We start from the raw sequence: 14036 nt of genomic DNA on the forward strand, positions 1-14036 counted from the left end.
AATGCGCTTTATTTAAGATTTGTTAAATTTTATTAAAAAAAAAATTATTTTTACCTTCTTTTGAAATTTTATTTATATTTTTCTTTAATATTTTCATTATAAGTATTTTTTATTATTTGTATTATTTTACAATATTTCCATTCTAATTTTCTTATTATTTAATTTTTTTTAATATTTTTATTATAACGTTTATATTTTTTTTAACTTTTTTTTCGCAATTATTCTTTTCCAAACTATTTTTCCAGCTATCATATATTTTTTTTAATGTTCCCCATCTTTTTTCAGTTGCTCATCGCATTTTGATATTCATTTCGCTTCTCACAATTCCGCTCATTTTCATTACAATTCCCAAAAGCTCGTTGACGTCTCCTAACCTTGTGTCATTCGCAGTATGCCGCCGTTTCGCTACATAAACACATTTATATAAGACATTAGTGTATGTTATTGTCCATTTGCGTTCACATATTTCTTACTGCGAGTATTTACTTTTTGGGATAACGGTATTTTGTGTTCGTCTCTCTTTGCGCCGGTGTCTGTTGTATGTTACCATTTTGCATTCTCTTTGCTGGCTAAAAACACGCTTTTAATTCTCTTGTTGGCTCGATCAACGATTGTGCTATGACATTTGCAAAGCCCTCGAATGAGTTACAATGCAGCATTAAAAAATTAATAAATTTATATGTACAGTATGTAATTTACGAAAAAAAGCTCCATTTTTATGTTCATTTTTGTTTATAGTATATTTTTTATATAAGTTAGACTAAAATATATGTATTTAAATTTGACATTTATTTGATGTCTTATGACATCACAGTTCATGCATAATAATAATTAAAATAATAAATGTCATTTTGTCTATTTGAAAACTTTCTTAAAAAGCATAGGCATTCCATATACATGACCAAGTTATTTTTTGTATGTATTAGAATTCGTTTTGATCTCTTCATGTTCTTAAAATATAACCATTTCATGCAAAGTTTTTTTGTCCTCTCTTTAAAGCTTTTTTCAATTAATTTTATATTTATTTTTATTTTAACGCTACATTTTATAATTGCTGTTTTATGCTTCTACTCTTCTTAAGCATAAGAAAAATATATTAATTCAATTTTGCCTTTAAGCTTTAACCTTCATGCTTATATATTTTAAAAGCTCTTTTTTATTTCGCTTTTTCCTTTCTTTCATTTTCGCTCGAAATCACTAGCGTTGCCATATGAAACATATGTGTATATACTCCCATTTCTATATATACATATGTGCCACGTATATTTATGTGAGACCAAACCAACTCCTCTGCAAAATATTTCTGCATCTGTAGCTTTCAAATAAAAATATTGAATTAGTGTTGAAAAACCAAGAAAAAACATTTTGTAAAACAATTTTTGTGCTGGAATATGAACGAACTTAAAAGCTTTTGTACAATTGAAGCAATGCTGCATTGAAAATATATTAAATACAATATAAATATATATATAAATAATTAACTAAGTAACTGTTTATTTTTTTCTAAAGTGCATGTCGGCTACTGAAAATGTATGCTATACACCTTATGATTATACAGAACCAAGTAAATAATTTACACAACAACCACATTTGCAAGCGCATAAATTATATGCATATAGTATGAAACACACAACTGACACTTGATCTCGCAAAAAATAGCTTATGAGCTTTTACTAATTCTTTCTAGCTTTTCATTGTTAGTAGAAAAAATTTTGTGTACCTTATTTCAACTCTTTCATAGCTAGAAAATCATTTTGTATAAAAACATAATAATGTGTGTTACGAAACGCAATACCGTTATTGCAATACAAGTGAGCTTTAAGCAAAACACTGTAAGCTTGAACAAAAGAAATGACAAGCTTTATGCTTCTGAAGAAATCGAAATAAATACGTGTGGCATTAAGATCGTCCTTATTCAATTAAATTTAAATGTTTAAGGGGTTAGGGGTAGTCAGAATGTCGTGTTATCTTAAAAATATTCTCTGAAAATTTCGTTGATCCAATAATTAGTTTTTGAGTTATTCGACAAAACACAACAACAACAAAGAGAGCTCGGGCACTTCAAAGCGCTAGTGTGAAACTTTAAACACGTTTTTCTCAAAACTATGTTTTTTGAACCGGTGACAACTGTAACTCGAAAATCGCTTAGTAGATTTTAATGAAATTTACATAGCTTTTAGAATACATAATAAACTCGGGCCTGATCGAAGGATTTTTAATTTTTCGAAAATTTCGATTTTCCCAAAAATTTAGAAAAAATATTCCTGAGGCCGCAATTTTGTTAATTTTTGAAAAAAAAATCCTGCGATCAGGCCCAGGATTATCTACTTATAAAACTAATTTTTGTCCGATAGATTTTAGATGAATCTCCAAGGACTTATGGTAGATAATAATGTCATATTATTACTTTTGTAAAATAACACGATTTAATAGCAAATAAAAAATTCTGAAAATTCTCATTTTTTCGTGCCTCTGACTACCCCTAACCCTTTAAAGCTGCTTTTTGTGAGCTTTATTAAGCTTTTGGTGTGCGACAGAGGTCTTTTTTTCAACTTTATGCAAAAATGATCGCAAAGTTTTTTATTGTTACAATAATCTTGTGTAGTAATATTAATAAAAAAAATTCTATAGCAAAATTAAATTTTATAAAAATAAGCTTTACAAAAAAAAAAAACAAATAATGAAAGCTCACCAAAATCTTTACCAATTTTGAAAGCTTGAGGATTAAACTCAAAGCTGTCGTAAAAATAAACCACTGTGCTACAAAACAAATTATTCTTAAAGCTTAAAAGCTCAGTAATATTTTTTAAGCTGCGCACACCACAACAGGCTTTCTGATCCCGCTATTTTAGCTTAGAAATTAAACAAAAAATTAATAACTGTTATAAAAAAAGCGCTTATTTGAAAATTCTAACCAAAATCATAAAAGCAGCTTTAAAAACTGGCATTCAAGCTTAAACGTAGTCCGAAGTGCCATGCACTTAGCGTAATTCCGACAAACAAAAGCTTTCAAGCTCGCCTTCAGCATTACCGCTGCTGCAACAGCACAAAAAGCGTTCATGTGACAAAGCTAACGGTAGTATTTTGCGGGGCTATTTGGAAATACATACCATACGTGCATATACATATGTATATACCCCACTCCTTTGTTCCTTCGGTATAATGGTTCGGGGCATAACCATAGTTGGACCCTATTCCGCTCTTTTCGTTCTCACTGCGTTTCGTGTAAAAATATATTTCTGTGCCTAAATAATTGGAGTGTTGAAACTCTGGTTTAACACTTTCATTGGGAAGTCGGGTTTGTTCGTACGCCCATCCGTTCGCTTTTTCCACAGCATAGCCACCAAGGTCACGTAACACCACAACGTGTTACGCTAACGGGCACTATGTAACGCAAGTATTACAATGTATTTATTAAGAAAAAATATAGTCGAAAAACATTAATCGAAGGTTGACAATTTTAATTGCCAAAGCGCACCAAAACTTAAGTAAATATGCGTGAAAGGCGTTATTTCTTTGATTAAATTTAAATATTAATTATGTAATATATATTTTCATATATAAGGGTATATATATATATAATTCACTCTCTCTCTCTCTTTAGCCACAGCCAGTATGTATGAAACGTGAGTGGGTTCGCTTTCATTGCTCGTACTCGTAATCGTAATCGTACTCGTAAATGTGCCTAAGTATACATTTGGACAAACTTTTTTAAATTTTGTTAATTTCACGTTAAATTTTTATGGTTGAAACTTAAATATTTTTTGGTTTGCTTACTACTTTAACATATTATATAATTAATTATATGAATATTACTTAATTACCGTCATGATTGCTCAAACTGTATGTATGTAATTAATTACCAAGCATGCTTTTACCGTTAACATTTGAATAAAATTAAATGAAATGTTAGTGAAATATTACTATGAAATCTTTATATGTTTGTATGTATGTATTTAACGCACTTTTCAAGGTAAGCCTTCTACACTGCTGGGATAAAAATGTTACACATTTATTGAAAATAGAAAAAACAAAAATTAAAATGAAAAGTGTTAAAGGAACATGTCTAGATGCCTGCCAATGAAATGTAAGCGGTACTCTTTGAGCTCTTTTTTTATGTAAATTTTTCAATGTTGCCTTTATATATTATATGTTATTTAGTATATTGTGTATATTGGGTTTGTGTTCAAATTTTTACTAATCTTGTTGAAAATATTTTATAACAATTTAATTTTTAATATTTTTTTAATAAAATACTTGTTTACTATTTTTTAATGTTATATCTATTAATTAATGAAAGCTCGATTTAATTTCCTTAATATCCTAAAAGCTCATATATTGAATAAATATAGAAATGCTTTATACTCTATCGTTTAATATCCCTATATATTTTTACATCTATACCCTTTACTTTGTCTTTGTAGATTCTATAATAAAACTTTCTTTTAAACCAGTTTCAGTACATTTATTATTATTTGAAACTCTAAACATAACTATTTTTACTACATTTCAATGATAAATCACACTTTGAGTCTTAGCCTGAACGGCTTAAAGCTGAGATAAAAAATCAGAGAAAAGAAACGCATTAAAATTCTTTGAAAAAGCTCTCACCCTCATATTTTGACACTTAAATCACTACATTTCATAAAAAATACATTTGTTGATGTCTGAAATGTCGACTTAAACCTTACTTTTCTTCACAAAGAGCGGACTTTACATTAACTTTTCGGAGATCTCTACATTTAATAAGCTTACTTTTGCCCCAAAAGAGTCTTTAGTTGATCTAAGAAACAATAATTTTTTCAATAACATCACTTTTTCTAACCAAAACCAATGTCTAAAAGGTGCCCTGAGCTCTTTAGTAGTATCAAAAGCTAAAATCTATGACAAAGGGCGACATATCAAAATATACGTAGCCCGCCATCACGAAGTGCTAACATGGTAAAGACCATTTTATTAAAAATTGTTTTAGCTTGTACGAAAATATGGTCATGAAATTACGCCTAAACAGGGTAACAACTTCCCTACGATGTTTTGTAAAACCTAGTATCTTAAGTAAGCAGCATGACGAGCTAAGTCGATTTAGCCATGTCCGGCTCTCGGTCTGCCTATACGTACACTATATAGTCCCGTTAGATATCGTTCTAAAATTTTGCATCCGTCTATATCTCACCAACAAGCTGCTCATTTGGCTGTAATCGGACACCTATAGCACATAGCTGCCATTCAAACTGAAATATCGAAATTAAGTACTTTTTTGTTTGAAAAGAAATTTTCATCTCTAAAGAAATTGTTCAGATCGGATCACTATATTATACATATAGCCGTAAAAATTTAGCTATCGGAATGAAGTTATTGCAAGAAAGCTTTTGTATTTTTGAAGGGAAATTTCATACCCTCATAAAGTAGCTCCTAAAAAAATAACTTAAAATAAAATACGACATAATTTTCTCTAAAAAAATCATTGCACAATACAAGTTCTAATTCTACTCTCAACAAATACATTTTAATTGCAGACAGTTGATAGAAAAAGTATGTTAACAATATTTTTTTTACATTAGAAATTATTTAACAGTAAAATCTCTTCCTTGAATAAATATATTTATGTCTACAATTATACTTTATATAATTTTCCTTTACTTTTCATATTTACTTAGCACTTTTTTGGATTTTGTAAAATATTCCTGTAGAAAATGGTATTTTGTTATTTTTAATATTAATTATTTATAGCAATGTAAATTTAAATTAGCGCCAAACTAGATAAATAATACTTGAAAACATCTAAACTTACCCATCGGAGTTGGATTTGGGTCTCTCTTACTACAGAGCTCATGCTCTCTCGCTCACACTACACGTATGCATTTGTATGTACCGTAATTGTTGAAATAACAGATGAATTCGAGCATATACTGCAAAAGCTTCTAAAAAGCTCGTAAAACACATATGCATGACTGGAAAAAAGTATGTACATAAGTGCAAAGTATTGTCTGTTCAATTTTATTTATACATATACTTTTAGTATGTAAATATATAGTTATACAAATTTAATATATAAAGAATTTAGAGAATTGTGTTAGTTCATATATTTATTAAAATAACTGTGTATACGATTATGTTTGGCATGTTATTTGAAAGCTTTTAATTTGTATTTTGAATTTGCTTCTTCAATTAAATGATATTCTTGGCTTACTTTGAAGAAAATACTAATGAAATATTGTTTTCTAACTACAGACATTTTTCTCTATTAAAAGCTTAAAAAGCCAAGATCATTCGAGGTTTTTTTAAAAAGATCTGATGATTTGATTTCAAGTGTTTGAGAAATAATTTATACCATCTGCTTGCAAATTGTATGAAAGCTCTCAAAAGCTAAACTTCGGCGGTCAAATTTTTTGGGGGCAGCGTCTGTACGAAGTTTATTCGACCTTTTTTCGCTTTGTGCTGAGAACTTTATTTCAAAGCATACAGTGCAGCTACGATTTCCAAAATATTTAGATATAATTTGCTTAAAAGCTTTGAAATATGACAGTTTCTGAAGCTTTAAAATCAAAGCTTTTTCAAATAAAAGCTCAAAAAAGAGAATATTTTGATAAAAAGATAGTAAAAATTCAAATTAAATCTGTATACCTCAGATTTTGGGAAAAAAAGCAATTTAAAATATGATTTCTTTTTTTAGAAAAAGCTATTCTAGTCCTTTATAAAATTTAAAGGCAAAAATATAAGCAACAAAGCGGTTTCATTTCAAAAGTTAGAAAGCTTGTAGAAGAGTTTAATGTTTGAAAACAACTTTAACTTTTTGAAATAAATTAGAAATTGAGATGAGATAGATTCCAAAATTTCTGAAGAACTGCTATAATACCTGTGACAGGCAAGTAGTAACAATACCAAATTAAAGGTATCATGGTATTCTCTTTACTACGTTGCTGACACAGGGCAATGAAGTAAACTTAAATACTAGCTTTCTTTCATAGGCATGAAATATTAAAAAATGAATATATAAACAATAAATATGTAGTTATATGTTATGGAGAAAAGTACAATTATTTAAAACACTCTAAAGTTAATGTATTTTCATCGCAAAAAAAGCGATTTGGTTAAAGTTTCTCTAAAATCCTCACATAAAATGAGTCATTTTCTGCTTTTCCGGAAGAAAAATTGTGAAAATTGTTTTGTTTTCCATTTCAATAATTAATTAAGTCATTTTGACAGAATATTTCGAAGAGCTTTTGTGTAAAAGCTTTTAGCAAACTTTGTTACCTGATTTTTAGCTGTGTTTATACAAATACCACATTGAAACATCATAGTATTCTACCAGCAAAATACTGCATTGCTCATATTGTATTTTGCTAGTATTTGGTGACACACATATGATATTTGTACCATATATTATATTGTTACTACATGTCTGTCTCGGGTATAAGAGCTTTCAATTTCAAAATTTGTTGCCAAAGCTTTTATAAGATCTTTCAAAATTTATTGTAAAAACTGTTATATTGAGCTTTTAATGGCAAATAACAGCATTTTTATTTATTTAAAAAAACATATATATTTCTTTTTATCTGCCAATAATTAATTTAATTTTTTTTGCTCAAAATTTTATATACATTTTTATTGTTGTTATTTTCATTAATTATAAATGCAATACTATATTTAAACATATTTATTAAAATTATTTTTTTTTTGTATATTTACATGCGTATAATCTCCTCTTCCAGGCTTTTTTGGTAGTAAGTATGAATTTCGAAAATCCTGCCGATCCTTTATAAATGCTTTAATATACTATATATATATTTTTATATATATATCTGTTGTCGTAAGTTAGCAGATTTGTTAAATATAAATTATTTTGTGATAAATGTTAATTGTTAGTATTTTTAAGTGATTATTTCTCAAAAATTTTACATTGTCGTCCAAATATTTGCAATTGAAAATTAAAATGAAAATGTTTCTTGTGACTACTTACAGCGCTGCAGTAAAAGTTTTGCAAACAAAAATCGCTTCAGTCCAACATGCAACCACACATTCGTATAAGCTGATTTTTACTACTCCTTTTCTCTAAAAATACTAACAGTTTTGCCTTTGAAATATTGCAAATAATTTCTTTTTTCGTTTTTATTTTAGCAGTGCTTACCTACACAGCTTTTGCTTTGATTTGGCTTTTAAACTTGCTTACAAGGATTGCTTAACGCTGCTGACGTGCTTATTTATTTTACAGCTTTTTATGTGACTAACAAAAAGTGCACAATTTTCATTTATAATTTTTTAAACTAAGTCAGTTTTATTTTCGTTTGAGGTTATGTCTATTTGATATATTTTTATTACTAAATAATTTTTTAGGAATTCTAAAATGAATTTTAATTAGAAAAAAGTTGAATAAATTTGATTAGAACAAAATAATAATGAAAAAAAAAATAAAATTTTTAATTATCTTTTACCTTAATTTTTTATTTGAAACTTTAATTTTTATTTATTACGGTTTTTAAGAAAGCACTTAATAACTATATAATATTTTATTAAATAATCTAATTTTATTTTAATGAAATGTGCTTACCACAATCAAAAACCAAAAAATTAGTTAAACCAAACAAATTTAATTTAATAAAAAATTAAGAAGATGTAAAAATTTTTAAAAAGTTGTAAAAAAAATTCATAAAAAATATTATAAACAGATTAAAATTAAATTACACATACATTGCTTTGTGATGTTATAATTATAAATTTTATTAATAAAATTAAATTAATTAATTAAAACTTATATATTTTATAATTAATTATTTCTTAAATGAAAAGAAAGTCTCGGATAATTTAAAATTTTATTTTCAATTCGAATTTAATAACCAAATACAACAGTTAAACCAAAATTAATATTTTTTTTAAAAAGGATACACCTACTGAGTTAAACTTAAATTAAAATCTAAAATAAATTTAAATTATGAAATGAAAATTTGTGCAAATACTTAAATCATTTTTTAAATATTTTTTATTTTATTTAATTAATTACATTACATTTTTTCATTTCATAATTTGTAATTAATTAAATAAAATAAAAAATATTTTAAAAATGATTTAAGTAATTGCACAAATTTTCATTTCATAATTTAAATTTATTTCAATAAGAAAAATAAGAGCAAAATTTTAATTAAAATAATTTTGGGAACATATTTTCATTTTAGTAATTTTATAATTTCAATATTAATTAATTTTACTAAAAAAAATAAGAACAGAATTGTTAAATTTACTAAATTAAAGAAAATTTATTAAAATAATTTTCTGCACATAGTTTGGTTTTAAAATTTTTATTATATTTTCTTAAAAAAAATATTATTAAATTAATCATTATCTTTTTATAATTCACGAAAATTTAATAAAAATTCTAAAATCAAAGTACGTTATTTAAATTAATTTTCTTTAATTTAGTAAATTTAAAATGTTTAATTTTAAAAGGATTATTGAATAATAAAAAACTAATTAGTTAAAATAGTTATCCTCACAAATTTTAATACAAACAATATAGATCTAATTAAAATAATTTTTCTCCACATATTGTTATTTTAGAAAATTTTATATATAAAATTTTCAAAGCATTATTAAAAAATTATAAAAAGTGTATGAAATGAATTTTTTCGCACTAATTTTAATATTAGTAAATTTATAGTTTAAAATTTAAATGAATTTCGAAAAAGAAAGAATTTAAAACCAAAAAAAAAAATATTAAAATAAATAATTTAATTTGTATAATTAATTTAATTAAAATAATTATATTAATTTTTTTTAATTAATCATTTTATAATTTTTTTAGATTTTTTAAATAATTTTTTTATTTTTTTTATATATGTATGAACATACATTGTACTACTTATAAAGAACAAAACATTATTTTGGTTATTATTTGCTCACATAATTCATAACCCGTATTTATTTTTTATTTTGCGCTTTTTTACCGTTTAAATTTTTATTTTGCTTACAAAGCTAAAATACTAATGCCAGCTTACATATTTTTAACGCTTTCGCAGCTTACCCCGCAATCGCAGCAGCACACAACAACAATAACACAAGCTAGTTAGCTGCCAGACTAACGTTATGCCAATATTGACACACACACACACATACACACATGTATATACAAAAATCCTACATCATCATAGTTTGTGTAATGCAATGCAAATGTCTGAAAACTCAAAAATTATGCATGAAAATTCTTTGCAACAACACTATAGACAACAACAGCACATATGCTTGTAAACAAAGAGCGATCGCTGGTTTCATATAGACAAAAAACTTCATAAAAGTTAATCACCAGCATAGAAAAACTTGCACAGCCGCCAAAAACAATGACGACAATAACAATAACATTACTTGCAATGAAAAACTAATAACAATTTTAAAACTCTCCAACACACAACATATTTATTAGCTGTTTTTCGCATATGCCATATATACATATTTACCATACATATATTATATATATATCTTTTTTTTTTGGTTTATGGCATTACTTTATGTTTACATTCGCATTTGCTTTAGCTTTGCGGAAAAATAGTAAAATTTCTAACGGTGAATAATTTTTTTATCACTTTTATGACAGAATTTTTCCCGATTACAAAATTGTGCGCCAAATGGCTAAAAGTTATGAATGAAAATAGTCGCGGTTTATAAAAACATTATTTTAATGTGAAGTTAGCAGAAAATTTTAATTTTGTTCTATAAATTGATTAAAAAATATTTAAAATAAAATAATAGCTTCACTTACCACAAATTCATAAAAAAATTACAGTAACATTTAAAATTGACCACAAAATCAGCAATACTCTAAAAGCGAAACTCATGGCCAACTGTTCAGGAAAAATTATTATTTTTATACCTTGAACAGAAGAGTATATTAAGTTTACCAGGAAGTTTGTAACATCTAGAAGTAAACCTCGGAGACTATAGAATATACAAATAAATGATCAGTATGATTAGCTGAGTCGATTTAGCCAGATCTGTCTGTCTGTATAGTATTACAGATCAATCGAAAAGTCTCCGGCTTACCATAGTAAAACACATTTTTTTGGCTCAATTCGTTTTTTATATTCAACATAGTTCCCTTTAAGGTTGATAGACTGATATATACTATATATAGTACGATTTGCCCTTTGCTTCAAAGCAGACCTTAGTTTTGGCGATCACTTCTCCATTCGACGAAAATTTCTTGTCATCGAGCATTCTTCTGGCATCTGAGAAGAGGAAGTAGCCACCGGTGGCCAGATTTGAAAAATTTGGTGGATGTGTAAGCAAACGAATTCATTGATTTTTTGCCATCGTTTTACTGACTTGTGATAGTATAATACTTTCTTTTTCACTTGGTAAAACAGCACTGTTTTTCTTCAAATGAAATAATAAAGAAAAATTTTCCATGCGCATCCCTAATATATATATTATATATCTACTGCGTTCGCCGTTTTCGGAGCTCATTTCATCAACGCTGAACTTAGCAGTTCTAGTAGCGATATCTGTGTGTCAGACCGGGGACTTTTCAATTTACCAGTCACGCAAACTAGACCCTCAGTTTTTGCGATATCATTCTGAAATTTTAAATACGTCGTTATCTTCCCAAAAAGCTGCTTATTTGTCGGAATCGCCCATATTTGACTACTAGAGCATCAAGCTGATCAAAATCAAGTTCTTGTGAAGAATATTTTGTCTTTGTGAAGGGAGGGAAGTTTCATTTCAATCGAAATTTACATTCTTGTTTTTGTACAGTTATCAATAGTAGTTCAAAAATAAGTTGCAATATTTTTTTATAAAAAAATAATTTTCAAAACAGTACAATAAAGGCCGCATATTGCATTCGAAGCGTTGCCACAGCGTCCAAGAATCAACACAAAAGGCAATCAGCACACAACCATTTACACATACATGGCCACATGCATTACCGTCCACATGTAGACTGAAATGCAAATGAACTAATTTTATCAGCGCACAGCATCACTTCGTGCGACTCCTTTTTTACGCGCCTCGCTGCCCCCTTTCTGTAGCTACGTCGCTGTACTACGCTAATTTGCATAGTTGTTTTCATATTTTCACACACACATACCAGCGCATATATGCATACAATCAGTCCGTCCGCCAACTTTTTCAGCAACCGACGGCGCGCTCCTCAGCCTCAGCGTTAGTGGTAGGCGTTAATTTGCATTTATTAACTTGTACAAGCGCGCCAACTACACACACACGCGCACGCATGCACAAAAACAGCACTCGCCTGTAGCCAGAAAAACATCATGGCGCGTTCGTGCCAAGCTGGGGAGAACGTATGTGCTGGTGTGTGTGGGCGTATGCACGTCGCATTTAAATGTCTGCCTTTGTCAGCGTGTCACCGCAGCAGCAGCCTGTTGCATGCGCGCCGATTACCGCTGCCAAAAACTATGCTACGCGGTTTTGTCATTAAATATTTCCTTCTATTTTTTTAACACTCGTGCTTTTGCTGTAAATGAGCATGTCGCGTGGTGGGCTTTTAGGCGCACTGCCTTGGTTTGGGTGTAGTTTAAAGGAAAATATATTTTATATTTGTAATCCTATAAATATTTTGTTGCATTTTATTTACATTTTATTTTATATAAATTAATAGCATACATTTATTTTATCAAAATATTGAAAATATAAATACGAATTAGTAATAATAAATGGACTTAATTGTTTTGTTACACAAATTTGCTTAAAACTGTTGTTCCCACCAATCTTTAGAAATTTTACTTTCTTTCCGCATTCAAAATCGCTCAACACTATACAAAAGAATATGCTTATAATTCTTTTAGCTGAAATATTATATATTATACTATATTTTTAAATAAAAAATTATTTATTTAACAATATAAATTATTTATTACAATTTCTACTAAATTTCTAAGCTCTTTAATTTCAGTGATTACTAAATAATTTTTCTTCTTTCTCCAAATTACATGCTTCCACTTTTATGTAAATTTATTTCACAACATAAAATATTAAAATAAAAAAAACAATACCAAAAACAAATGTTACACAAATTGCCCTTTCATAAAACATTCATATGAAATGCACCAACTACACAAATTTGCATGCAAAAAACTTAAAAAATATTCAAAAATAATAAAATTCTACGAAATTAAAAAAATAACATAATTTTTACATTCTAATTTTCATACTGGAAAAAATTATAATTTTTTTCAATAATTGAAAAAACCTGTAAAAACACAATAAAACAAATTAATAATAAATAAAAAAAAAATAAAAACAATGTACATTTAATTTCGAAAATATAACTTTAAAAATTAAAAAAAATGTATTTTAAATTTACTAAAAAATAAAACATTACGATCTTTCCCTATTTAATTCATTTAAAATTCTAATGCCACAAAATGTAATTTACTGTTATTAATAAAATAAACAAAATTAAAAAAATATCTTAAATTTATTTGCAAAATAATTTTTTAATTGAAAATATTTTTAATAATTAATAAAATTTCAAAATTATCAATATAAAAATTATAAACAATGTATTTCTATTTTCAAAAATACGACTGTTCAAAAATTTCGAAAAAAAAATTTAATAAAAAATTAAAAAAAAAAAAACGTTACAAACTAACCGGATCTTATTATTATAACACTCAAAAAATACAACCAAATTTAATTAATTATAATTAATAAAATTTACCAAAATTAAAAATATAAATAATTTTTCAAAATACTTTTTTCAAATGAAAACAAATATACAAATCAAAAAAATTTGTACAAATTAATTAAAAAATGTAATACTAATAAAATAAAAATTAAAAATATGTTAATTTATATTTCATAAATGTAATTGTTTTACAATTTCCAATTTAAAAAAAAAAATCAAAAACAAAATTTTTCATAATGATGTCGTTTTAATTAATTATTATGTTTTAATTATTTTAATGTTCGAAAAATTACAACAAAATATAAATTTATATTTATTTTTTGTTTTCTTGATAATATTTTAACTTAACTTTTTTTATATAATAAAAAATATACAAATTACTATTAATTAAATAATGATACAT

Source organism: Bactrocera dorsalis, chromosome 3 (assembly GCF_023373825.1).
Source record: "Bactrocera dorsalis isolate Fly_Bdor chromosome 3, ASM2337382v1, whole genome shotgun sequence".
Taxonomy (NCBI): Eukaryota; Metazoa; Arthropoda; class Insecta; order Diptera; family Tephritidae; genus Bactrocera; species Bactrocera dorsalis.